The sequence below is a fragment of the Rhipicephalus sanguineus genome, chromosome 5 (genome assembly GCF_013339695.2).
Source record: "Rhipicephalus sanguineus isolate Rsan-2018 chromosome 5, BIME_Rsan_1.4, whole genome shotgun sequence".
NCBI lineage: Eukaryota > Metazoa > Arthropoda > Arachnida > Ixodida > Ixodidae > Rhipicephalus > Rhipicephalus sanguineus.
The window spans coordinates 154,509,374-154,522,976 of NC_051180.1; the positions used below are offsets into that span (position 1 = coordinate 154,509,374).

The 13,603-nt window shown below is 48.2% G+C and overlaps 1 pseudogene; it reads right to left on the reverse strand.

Annotated features, from left to right (window-relative positions):
- Window positions 1-13,603, reverse strand: part of LOC119394365 (mucin-5AC-like) — a 382,950-nt pseudogene that overhangs the window by 160,895 nt on the left and 208,452 nt on the right.

Below are 13,603 nucleotides of genomic sequence, written 5' to 3' on the forward strand. Positions count from 1 at the left end.
TCAAAATTTAGTTGTGGCGATGCAGTTGTGCACGAGACTACAGGGTACGCTAGCGGAGTTACACTCGTTTCCTCGTTCGCTCTCTTTCGCTACGCTGCTTTCGTCGGCTCGCCTGTCCTGATGCCCTTCCTCAGCGTCCGAGGCGAAAACGCAAGGAGCGCCAGTATCTGCTATCAGAGGAGCACGCGAGCGTATGTGGTGTGTCGTGGGATTTGCCCAATTATTGTGTCACATACGCGCTATCGAAGACTTGTGCTGACACCACGAAATTTTCATACCAACGGTAAGTATACAGCTTGCTGTAATAGTTAGGTATTCCAAAGCAAATTAATAGCGTGCATTCCGCATGTCATATGTCATTATTAACACAGGTTGTTCGCTTGTGTTACGCCTCACATCTTACGGGGCGCCTAACTTCATATCACTGAAACAGCTAAAGCACTGCACTATCGCCTGCTTTCACAGCCGTGTTTTGTGCATGCATATCTGACTCGCGCACATCTCTTCTTCTCAAGGTTGTATAATTTTCTTTGGTTTATAAAGTGGCATTTCCTTGCAGAACTCTCTCCGTTTGCGGCTACATTGCGCCAGATTGGCTACTTTTTCAATTCATGCTGCGACGAAAGTTTCAGGCTGGCCCTGTGGCTTCTTTCTAGCAACATCAAATTTTCTGTTTTGGCGCCTCTACTAGCCGTTTCTCTTGTTATTTTCAGATAAAATCTGGAAATAACAATAAGTATAAATAACAAACTTCTTTCAAAATGTACTGTCACGTTGGCCGATGTGCGCGTATGTCCTCTCCGGCAGCAGGCTGGTGCGCATCTACGCACCTTAATGCCCGACGCGGCAGCAATATGGAGTGATGAAGCGGCGCCGATGTTGGCGAACGTGAGGCTAGCACGCTACTAACGGTGCCTTCTATGAATGTCGACACTGCGTGCCAGGTTCCAATGCTGAAGCACAGGCATGTGTTCTCGTGTGAACTTGACAAAAAGAGGTATTTCTTACAAGCCACTGGACTGGATGCACGGTTTTTATATTTACCCCAGTGCCACGGAACTATATTCTCATATCCCTGCCTTACCATCGTCATTCATCCCTCTTTCGCTCCCCCGTCCCCCTTCCCCAGTGTAGACTAGCAGGCCGGAACAAACTATAGCTCAGGCCGACCTCTCTGCCTTTCTCTAAATAAATTCTCTCTCTCTGAAATATCCGCAAGAGAATGAAGTTGCACTCCTGCTGTTCAACCAGATTTCTCAATAATTGAAGCTGGACATGTGATATGGTAACTCCAGTAATCAATTACGGTGTAGGCTTCAGGAAAACAACAGCCTCAACGTTTGTTGTTTCTTATTGTTGGGCCAAATTATTGTGGCAATACCCTGTGATTTCGGCACGTACTACATGTAGGCGCACTGAACAATATAGTAATTTACTGATTTATTTGCAATTTACCCGGGGCTTGATGACCCAAGCAAGAGAGGAAATATTGTGCTTTCCATTTTATGTTTCACTTATTCAAGATCTCATTATCCACTGCTGAATAATAAACAAGTGTATTTCATAATATCGCTTTTGGTCCCTTTGGCTGCACGTTTCACTCTAAAATTAAATGGCATGTCTACTTCGGCTACTTTTAGGTCGAGGTTTCCACTCGCTTTAAAATCTGTCCAACGGCAAGTATTCTTTGTTCGTTGCAGTTGTAGGGCAGAAGTTGGTGTACTTCTTGCGAGTTACCATCCTGTATTTCTGTATCAATAGGCTCCAGCATTAATTGCGTAAGTTCAATAGCAGAAGTGTTATATACTTTCGCAGTTAACTTGAGCCAAGAGATTGGCGTTATTTCTTACTAAATACATCAGTCAATTAAATGACACTGTTACAACAGCTCGTTGAAGCTTTTAACTGCGATCTGTCTCGAACACGGTACTATGACGGCGGGCGAAACGGCAAAGCACTACCTTACGCCAACGAAGCAAGTAAAGATAGCTACCGAAGCGTGACTCGCCGATACTGGGTTTTCCACATGAAGTATGCTCTCGCCGCTGTTGCTACGCAATTCAGTCGTCATCGTAAACGGCAGAAAGAGAGAGGGTCTTTTACCTTTTCGATAAGGAATTCTTAATAGGAAACGCTTAGCCAAGCAGAAACATGGACCCCGGCTTAAATGAAAAAAGATGGGTGATCCCTCCGTCACAGGGATCGAATAACACGAAAGTAATGCGTGCCCTTACGAAGTAACTGAATGTTTACTGTACATGAAATAAGAGAGTTGCACAATGTATATTGATGTGTGGCAGCTATAGCACCGTTTAACGTGGATGCACCCGCTTTGATGATTGGTGGTACATCCCCATCTCGACGACTAACGCCCATGTTAAATGAACAACCAAACCCTTGTGGTAGCCGTAGTTAACGGTGAAAGCGTAATCAGAGAACGAGATGTGATAGCTAGAATGGCGTCGCATATTGGACGTAGAAGTCGGTCGCCATCGAGCGGCATATTAAAACGTGATTGAATACATTTTAACCGGTCTAGAGGGAACGCAAAGCGCGTCGTGCCGCCCCGGTAGCCCAGCCGCGATTTTTCTCGGGGCGAGCGCGTCAGCGGGAACGCGGTGTTACAGCCAGGTGAGGCAGGCGCATGTCGCAGCTACTTTTGGTTTGGATTAGCGTGATGCTATGAGCAAGGCCGACGCTTTTACTACGCTTAGGCTAAGGTCGCCACCTCGCGGTGTGTTAAGGCATCGAAAAAATTTAAGTTCTATTGAAAACGCGCCGATGGACGGACGTGTAACGCGTTGCAGGTGGTAATCGCGGAGGCCAGAGTAATGACGAATTACTTTACTTTACCGCTCTCAGAGGGCAACACCACCGCGCCGACCGGGAGAGTGGTAGATATAAAAGGCGTGTTTGCAAAGCCTCCAGAGTCTGTGACCGTGGCGCAGTGGATAGCGTGCCCGGCATCTTTTGCTGTGGACCGAGCGGTCGTGGGTTCGATGCCCGTTGAGGAAACTACTTTTCTTTGCCATCTGATCGTGTAAATGTTTTCTACGCTATTTCCGTCACGGAAATACGTCACTGAAGTCTTGGTGGACCCCGGCATAAAACACTTTCGTGTTAAAACTCACTTGGTCCCTTATGCATTCAACTAAGATTAGTCGAAGGCAAAAGCCATGCTGTTTTTCTCCTCAGTCGATGTAGCCATCCTGCCCCGCCACCCACCGAAAACTTTCCGCACCTAACGCGGTTTCGTACTGCATGCAGGATCAGAGGCACTTCACCTGGTTTCACAGCTTCCGTGACCGGTTCACCTTTGACCAAACTGCGATGACAGTGGCGTCACAGTGACGTCATGATCACGTCATAATGAACGCCGAAGTATTTGGCGATCTCTGATGTAATGGCGACGTCATATGATGACTTCATCACGTGATGATGATTTTTGCATCAGTAGTGTTTACCCCGACGACGCAAGACGCCGACAGTCAATTTTTGCCATTTATGTGGCAACGAATGCTTTCACCTTCACGAAGCTTCAGTTTTTATTACAAATTGGCGACAGGAGTGAAGCATCGCTCCCACATGGCGCATTTCTTTCTGCGCCATTGGGACGTTGTGCATGCGAAAGGACTTCGCTCAATTTCATTTTTCGCCCTTGTTTACTTTCATGCAGCTGTTTTCTATTTTTATATATTTATCTTTTTACCGTTCCCTCTTGTTCCCCTTGATTCGTAAGCTTCAGATATCTTTTCCACGCGTGAGCCCTAAAGAGCTCCTTCCGTAGAAATTCCGGTGTCGGCGTCGTTCGTTTTGACCGAGAAATCGAGAAAGAGGCAAGTAATAAAAACTTCGGTTTGAGCGAGAATCGAACCTTGGCCGTCTGCGTGGCAAGCAGGTGTTCTACCACAGAGCCAAGCTATTGCTTGAAACGGCTTCGGAAATAAACACTGCATGAATGTCTTGTAGTGGAAGGAGTCCCCTTAACGCACGTAATATTGCGCGGCGGAAGCGTTGAATCGCGCCAAGCTTCAAAAGATGTGAATTGCGCAACGAGTGGGTGGGGTTTTAAAGGCCAACCCATTACAAAGCACTCACACATACTTAATTATCATCAGCTGCAAAAGCATCAACAAAGGGAGCAGCTGCGGAGGTTCGCGTGTCGCCTTCTCTAATTCGCAAAAGGTAGAAATATGGCGAAGTGGACACCTAAGAACGGTTCTTACAATAGGCATTCTAGAATAGTTTTAAACGGCCATTGTTACGTGCGCAGTCGTTCGTTTCCTTACGGCACGGTTGAGGTATGCGCCCAGAACCGAAGAAACGCTTGTATATGAGAAGGCGATGTGCACGGGACCTGATTACGCTATCGCGTTCTACCGTCGAAGGCGAAGCTGAAGCGTCCTCCAAGTTTTTTTTCGCAGACGTAATTTTCTCTGTGACAGCGCGGTATTCATCTTTACATCGTCGCCGAAGATCACAGGAGAGACAAAGCCACCTTTGTTCCTAATTACCATGGTTTTTAGATATGGCGCCTCTTCGTCAGCGGAGTTTCTACACTGCAAACGCAAACTTGCCGGATTGGGCGTTTTAAGGGCTACAATCCTTCTTAATACTACCTTCATCTGGACAGTACTCCCTAGGGTGTAATGAGGTGGGTGTAATAAAGTTCTGCGTCCACAATTTTACTTCGTTAAGAAATTATGTGGAAGAAAGGAGGTCAATTCACTATATGACGCCATTCGTCGAATGGAGTTCCAAGAACAAAAAACTCCCATCTCATTTCCTCTGGCATGTTTTCTCTATTTTTTCCGAAGCTTTCCATAATGCCTTCAGTGCTGGCGGGCATGTATGCAGTTGTGCGGGGGAAACAAGTAAAAGAAAGAGGCGGCATGCTTCAGCGCACTAAAAATCCCTTGCACAGATAGCCCAGAGAAAGAGATACGCGCGGCCCTCCGAACGGCTGGAGAGGAAACGAGGAAGCCCTTTGGCCTTGGCGGGCTGCAGCCTCCTGAAAAGTGCAATGAAAAGTCGCTTGAAAAGTGCAATGAAAAGCAAAAAAAAAAGGAAAAGTAAAATCGGCATGTCAAGCTTGCGAAATGCCCGCCAGCGCACCATGAGCGTGGCATGTAACCCATGCCGTACATTACACACGCATGTCATTCATTGTTTCCATGTTACCAGCTGTCATTTATGTACGTCATACAGTCACGTCACGCTATACCAATCTTGGTATGAATCAAGTTAGGGAGAACCGGACGTGAGTGCACCAGGCTCCATGCCGTAAATGACATACAGTCCGTTATTGTTCATGTTACTACTAATTCATTATTTCGTGGGTGCACAATCACGTCACGCTATATCAATTTAGGTGTATGTCAAGCTAGCGAACCGTCTGCGAGCGCACCATGAGCGTGGCGTGTGTACATGACATGCATGTCATTATTTTCATGTTGCCAGCTGTCATTTATGTTGGACGTACAGTCACACTGCACAATACCAAGTTTTGTTGGTGTATATGAAGCAGGCGAAACGGTCACTAGCGCCCCCGAGACCACGTGTTGTCAAAATAACGCCATACATGACAAGCGTGTCATGGTTTGCACGTTAGAAACTGTCGTTTATGTGCGTCGTACACTCTTGTGACGCCATACTTTTTTTGGTAAATATCAAGTTAACGAAACAGTCGCAAGAGAACCAAGGGAGTGACGTGTAAATCATGTGGTTAATGAAATGCATAGCATGATTTTTAAGTAAAGACCCATCTTCATGTTCTTCATGCAGTCGTGTCATGCCACACCAATTTTGGCATACATCCCATTAACGAAACAACCACACGAGCTATGAGTCGTAGGCGGCTATATATAGGTAGATAGATCCGTCAAAGTCGTAGAAGTGTTTAACAAATGCTTCGCATTTAAGTCGTTAAACTCAGATAGCAATGATGTGTGATGCATGTTTTGGAACTTCTTTGATATACTCATGCTTCATACGACCAGTCAATCGGACCCAGGAGTGCGCCCTGATAAAGTTGTTTGCACGATATAATTTTCTTGCCTGCGATAAAGCATGAATGAGGCTGATGCTTTCAGGGAATATACATTAGAGCAAAAGGCCACGGTTATCACATTGTCACATGATGGACTGTGCATAAAGGACAACTTTGTTTTCGATTTATTCTTCTCTGCAACTTCATTTGTTGTTTTAATCCTTCATCATCGTGTCATTTGCGCACATTGACATGTGACCAGACCGTGCGCTCTCATTTTGCAGCATCTACCTTGGATGCAGTCAACTACCCTGGACATCTTTCTCCCGCCATGCAACTGTGAAAACCCACCGAAGCACAGATTGTCAGGAAGGGAAAAGACTTTTCGGCAACAATTTGCATTGCGCACTCTGCCCGTCTCTGAAATAGCATATTAAGGTACATAAGCACTGTACCTTCATACATATGCATCAAGGAACAGTGAAATAGCATATCAAGGTACATTAACATCATTAGCTTGGATTCATTTAGCTAGAACGAATAAGTCATGTTAAAGCGGTACAATGACGGCCATATTATGTGACAGATGATCTGCTAAGTGCAGTGTGTATTGTGAAGCCATGCGTTTTATGGTATTGAATGAATGGATAAATGTTTATTCCAGCAAATACAGGAAATGGGCCTCAAGTGAAAAGCGACAGTGGTAGCTTGAGAGTGCACAAGGCCCCAGTAGAGCAAAAAGAGAGACAGAGCAGGCAGAAACGTGTGCACGTTCAAAGGCAAACATATACGCGTACAAAAAGAAGCAGGAAAGACAAAGCAGAAGAAACGTGCACATTCAAAGGCAAACACCTATGCCATCTGCAAAGTGACAAAATCAAAAAGGGTAACATTTACGCTAGTGAAAACAATGAAAATCAGAAAACAGTGAAACAGAAAAGAAGGAACGGCCATTCAACGGCATGAAAGGAATGCAACTTCATTGGTCACGTATCAACAGTGGGAATTTGCCAAGGTTACATGTGCATATTCTTAGCCATTAGGAGATGTGCAAGGCTAATTTAATCGCATTGACATAAGTCAGCTAGTGAGTCGGTTGAAACCAGATTGTTGAATCATCTTGTTTATTCCCTCTCGTTAATTTGCTGTTTTGCATTATGTTGCCATAGTTTTCAAGGTCCATACATAGTATCATGACTGTTGACACAATTGACAAGGTGAAAGCGTTGTTATTGTGCCCAGGCCTTAGTTTATCCTCATTAGAAGTGCGCTGTTTATTTTTGCCATGGTTCAGTGCCAAGTTGCCCAATATTCACTCCTAAACAGAGTAGGTGCGGTTAATCAAGACCTTGCTAACATTCACAACCTTTAAAGTGTACTTATAATGATAACTTTACTGACATCAAAAACTACCCAAATAATGGTAAACATGGCAAGAGTACACTTCTGGTGGTGTTTCGCATTTTTTTTTACATCCGTTTGTTTTTCGCCCTGTGCACACGAAGTGAAACGCTCACAAGGAAATACTTAGCAGCATCTCAATTTTGTATTTATTTCGTGTTTTGACAAAATGTCTGCAATAAGGATAGTCAAGTGCGAATCTTCGGTAAGACATTCATTTTTATGTATACAGAAATCTTAGTGGACTTCTTTTTTGTGTAATTTTCAGGAATACACTTCTGGCAAAGCAGCAAGTGTTGCTTGCCCACCAGTCTGTGTTCAATACAAGTGTATTGTGGGCATGAGTGTCGGCAGGATTTTGTCTTGGGGGTGCAAGGCGGCGTAACGTGTCGGCCTGGTGAGCAGGAGAGCATTGGTGTAGCTTGGGTGGGGTCAAGTGCTGGTGTGTCTTGATGGCGGCAGGTGCCCTTTCTGCAAACCCCTGTCGACACCCATGATTGTGGGAACACCCTGATGTGCCTCACTTTACACTATGTCGAACAGCTCGTACATCTTACCACATTTAGGCCAACACTGGTATTGATGCAGAGTGTTATGCTCAATACTGTGTGCAACCTTTCTGATATCGTGTGCATCTGAAAATTTCGCATTCTTTAAGAAGACGCTGAGTGGACCCAGTGTTATTCAGCAAACATAAGTCTTAACAGGGGCAGTTGGGCGAGTTGGTGTATATTCATAGTTAAAGAGGGTGCAAAAAAAATCACAGCACAGAGAAATGAAGGGGACAGGATGACGTGCTACTAGCAACTGAAGTTTAATCGAAACCACAGAAAGATGTAAACACACCGTACGAAAAAATTACAAGACTAAACAATCACACATCCATAGAGGAATGAAGGGGGCAGACAGGAAAATGCGCTACCAGTAAATGAAGTGTAATCAAAACCACAGAAAGATATACGCACATGACTAAAAAAGCCAAGCACATGTTCAACTTCAATTGTTAGTAGTGCGTCGTTCCGTCCCCTTTGTTGCTATGTGTTCTGATTTCGTTTTCACGTGTTCCTTACCATAGGAACTGAACTCCTGACTGTTTCACAGTCTCTATATATGTGTGGTCAATTTTCATTCATCCTCATGGCATATCAAGTCCTAGGATCCAATGTGCAAAGCGACCAGTCACTATTTACAGGAATTTTTTAATTTAGTGTCTGTGATTGCCTAATTGCAAGTTGACGTTGCAGCCATGGTGCTTGGATTATTTTCAATGTGGTAATTATGCGTAAGCCATCAAGTGAGGAATTAAGGATGAACTTTTGAGTTACAGATGGCACTAGCTGGCATAAAAACATTGAAGCATGGCTGTACTTGTTATGCATATGAGAAGTATTGGTACGTTGCAGTCATGTGATTATGCCGACAAGTTCCCAAGCACACTTCCAGAAATTTTTGATGGCTTCAAGGTATCTGTGAGTAAATATGTACAGCGACATATGAAGGCAACCTTGTAATTTTGTGGGCATTGCTGAATGCTTTTATGCACCTTGGTAAGTGGACCTACAGTCAACACCACAGGTCTATTTTGGGCTTTTTTGTAGGAAACTCAAATCCAAAATCATGCGACATGTTTTGATGCCATAGGGCAAACTAATGCAATGAAAAACTGTACAACTGCCTGTCTACACGGTTTCATATTTCCCAAAAGTGATGCTAGCCTTATTGTACTAATTAGTTGCCTTCGTGTGTAGGCTGACACCAAGTTCCTTGGGTAGCTAATTTTTTTGGATTATACTTACATACTGGCATGGTGAAGTGCACACGTTAGTGCGCATCATGATGAGATTTTACACCCTACTTTCATATTGCTTTACTGCTGTGAATTATGTACAGTGCTTAGGCTGTACTGTATATTGCCACGCCCACTTCTTGTCTTGTTTTGATGTATTCGGGTTTGACCGGCAGAGACGGTTATCAACGCTCGACGCTGTCCGCGAAGTAGTGTTCTAGAAGCGTCGCGATTGTAGTAGATCGGTTTGTTAAGATTGCGCCCCGCACACGAATGTTCCAGCTTTGTCTAGAGATTACGCCGCCACCAGCGATATTGCTGGAAAGTTCGATAGCGCCTGTATAAAAGCCGACGCGCGTGACTGCTTGTCAGTTGATCGACGGACGACGCCCTGTTCGCCGCTATCATTGTACAGCGTGCATTGCTGTAGTTCTAGTTCTCATTTTCCGGCCACAAGTTCGGCCAAATAAACAGTTTCATCCTACAAACACCGACTGCTGTCTTCGTCGACGTCACGACCACGTGACATCTGGTGGAGGTGCTGCTTCATGATCCGGACGCCACCGCGGAGCGCTGAACCAAGCCCAAGCCGCGAAGAAGACGACTCTAAGGACAACCCGGATCCTCGAACCAGCCGCCGGCAGAAAGGACTACCCCCCCAATACGGACTCCTACCGGATAAGCCAAAAGCCACGGCGACAAGAACAACAGGCACGATGACGGCCGCAGCGAACCCTGCCGCGATAGTGATGCAGCCGCCCAGGGAGCCGCCGACATTTCGTGGTTCGCCATGTGAAGACCCCGAAACCTGGCTGGAGGCGTTCGAAAGGGTGGCAACATTTAACAACTGGAACGCCGACGACAAGCTGCGCCACGTGTACTTCTACCTGGAAGAAGCAGCAAGGACATGGCTCGAGAACCGGGAGTCCACGCTTCGAACCTGGGATCTCTTTCGTAGTGCTTTTTTGGAGACGTTCACGAACGTCGTTCGAAAGGAAAGGGCCGCATCCTTGCTGGAGACACGGGTTCAGCTCCCGAACGAAAACGTGAGCATCTTCGCGGAAGAAATGACCCGGCTGTTCCGCCACGCTGACCCCAACATGCCTGAAGAAAAGAAGGTTCGTTTCCTCATGCGAGGAGTAAAGGAACAGCTCTTCGCTGGCCTTATGAGGAATCCGCCGAATACCGTCCAAGAATTTGTCTCCGAAGAAACAACAATCGAGAAAACGCTTGAGATGCGAACACGGCAATACAACCGCAGCCTCTCGACCACAAGCTACGCCGACGTTCAAGCGCTAGGATCCGCCGACCTGCGTGAGACGATTCGAGCAATCGTGCAAGAGGAGCTGCGAAAACTTCTACCTTCGTCGCAACCTCAAGTAGATTCCATCGCCGACCTCGTGCGCCAGGAGATCCAGCATTCACTCGGTGCGCCTCAGCTAGTAGAGCCGCAGCCGCAAGCTATGAGCTATGCTGCTGCAGCCCGCCGTTATGCTCCTCCTCCACGCCCACGCCAAGACGATACACCGCCGCAGTACCGTCGCCAGACGCCGCCGCCGCCACCGATGCCCTACCGTCCACCTGTCGGCCATACGCCGCCGCCGCCACCGACGCCCTACCGCCCACCTGTCGGCCAGCGGTAGACCCCGAGGAAGACCGATGTCTGGCGCGCCCCTGACAACCGCCCGCTCTGCTACCATTGCGGGGAGGCCGGCCACACGTACCGCCGCTGCCAGTACCGACAGATGGGACTACGAGGATTCGCCATCAACGCGCCGCGACCGCAGCCAGGCGAACGGCCTCGCGACATCGATGACTGTATACCTAACCGGAACGCAGTGGCAAGAACGACGTCCTTCACGCTCGCCGTCGCCCGGCCGCTACATGTCACCGCACCGCCGGCCGTACACTGGCCCAAACCGGGGCCGGTCACCTAGCCCGTATCCGGAAAACTAAGGGCAGCAACCGATGGAGGTGCGGTTGCTGTACGACGAACTACCGAAGATCCTCCGCCGACAACGACGACGTCGCGACGAAACCTTCAGAACACGGCGCGAACCAGAAAGACCCCTGACGACGAGATCTTGCGGACCAAAGAAGACCCGACGACGCAACATGGAAGCAGCGGAACAAACCGACGCAGCCGTGACCCGACGCCGAGACCCAACCGCAACGCAAGACAACGAACTAGCGACCTCGACGTTCTCATCGACGGCCACAACGTCACCGCTCTCGTCGATACTGGAGCCGACTATTGCGTCATCAGTGGACCCTTCGCCACGAAGTTGAAGAAAGTTAAGACCGCTTGGGAAGGCCCCGAAATCCGCACCGCTGGAGGCCATCTGATAACGCCGATTGGTGTCTGCACGGCGAGAGTCACCATCAATAACCGGACTTATCCTGCGAGCTTTGTAATCCTACAAAACTGCTCCAGGGATGCAATACTTGGAATGGACTTCCTAAGTGAACACGGCGCCGTCATCGACCTGAGGTCCGAGTCGATAACACTAACCTCAGATAAAGCGCTCCCGCCCCGCGCGACGCCAGGGAACCATGCATTGAATGTGACAGAAGAGCAGGTGACCATTCCGCCGCGTTCCAGCGTCATTATTTCCGTCGGCACCGAAAAAGCTGAAGACATCGAAGGTGTCATCGAGAGCGATCAGCGTTTGCTGCTAGACCGTGACATTTGCGTCGCAAGGGGCATTGCTCGGTTGCATGAAGGAAAAGGAAGCGTGATGCTAACGAACTTCAGCCAGGAATACAGACACCTGAGCAGGGGCACGACGATTGCATACATCGAAGAAATCTTGGCCGTCAGCGATGCGTTTGCCTTTTCAGATTCTGACGAAGCTACGACGACGATCCCTGAGCCACCCTTCGACGTAAACCCAAGTCTTCCCGCTCGCCAACAGCAACAGCTCCGACGCCTTCTGCAGGAATACAGGGACTGTTTCTCGTCGTCATCGCGGGTCCGACAAACGCCCCTTGCTAAGCACCGCATCATAACAGAAGAAAATGCTCGACCACTCCGTCAGAGTCCCTACCGGGTTTCGACGCGGGAACGGGAGGCCGTTAAGAAACAAGTCGATGAAATGCTACGCGATGACATCATCCAGCCGTCCAACAGCCCGTGGGCGTCTCCCGTGGTGTTAGTGAAGAAGAAGGAGGGGACCCTACGTTTCTGCGTCGATTATCGTCGCCTGAACAAAATCACAAAGAAGGACGTGTACCCTCTCCCACGGATAGACGACACCCTGGATCGACTCCACAACGCGAATTACTTTTCGTCGATGGACCTCAAGACCGGCTACTGGCAAACTGAAGTCGACGAGAGAGACCGAGAAAAGACCGCCTTTATAACACCGGACGGCCTGTTCGAGTTCAAGGTCATGCCTTTCGGTCTTTGCTCGGCGCCTGCGACTTTCCAACGAGTCATGGATACTGTGTTAGCTGGCTTGAAGTGGCAGACTTGCCTTGTTTACTTGGACGACGTCGTTGTGTATTCCTCGAACTTCGACGAACACCTCCAGCGACTTCAATCAGTACTTCAAGCAATCAAGAACTCCGGGCTCACCCTGAAGCCAGAAAAGTGCCGCTTCGCGTAAGAGGAGCTCTTGTTTTTGGGTCACGTGATCAGCAACACTTGAGTGCTCCCAGACCCGCAGAAAACAGCTGAATTCGCCGCTTTCCCGCCACCCACCGACAAGAAGGCCGTGCGCCGACTTCTCGGCTTGTGCGCCTATTACAGACGCTTTGTCAAAGACTTTTCACGGATCGCCGAGCCACTAACGCAGCTCACGAAGACCGACGTCGAATTCAGGTGGCAAACAGCGCAAGTCGAAGCATTTCATGAACTGAAACGACGCCTGCAGACACCTCCGATACTTGCGCACTTCGACGAATACGCCGATACGGAGATTCACACCGATGCAAGCAGCATAGGACTCGGCGCCGTCCTTGTGCAGCGGACGGGCGGACTAGAAAGGGTTATCAGTTATGCTAGCCGGTCGCTCTCTAAAGCAGAGGTCAACTATTCCACAACAGAAAAGGAGTGCCTCGCCATCATCTGGGCCACGTCAAAGTTTCGCCCCTACCTCTACGATAGGCCCTTCAAAGTTGTGAGCGACCATCACGCCTTGTGTTGGCTAGCTAACTTGAAGGACCCTTCAGGTCGCCTCGCACGGTGGAGCCTAAGACTTCAAGAATTTGACATTACTGTCGTCTACAAGTCCGGAAGGAAACACTCCGACGCCGACTGCTTGTCTCGTGCCCCCGTCGACCCACCAACGCCCGACGACCAGGATGATGACAGCTTCTTGGGAGCCATAAGTACCGAAGACTTCGCCAAACGACAGCGAGCCGACCCGGAACTGAAGGGTCTAGTGGAATACCTGGAGGGCAGGACCGTCGTTGTCCCAAAAGTA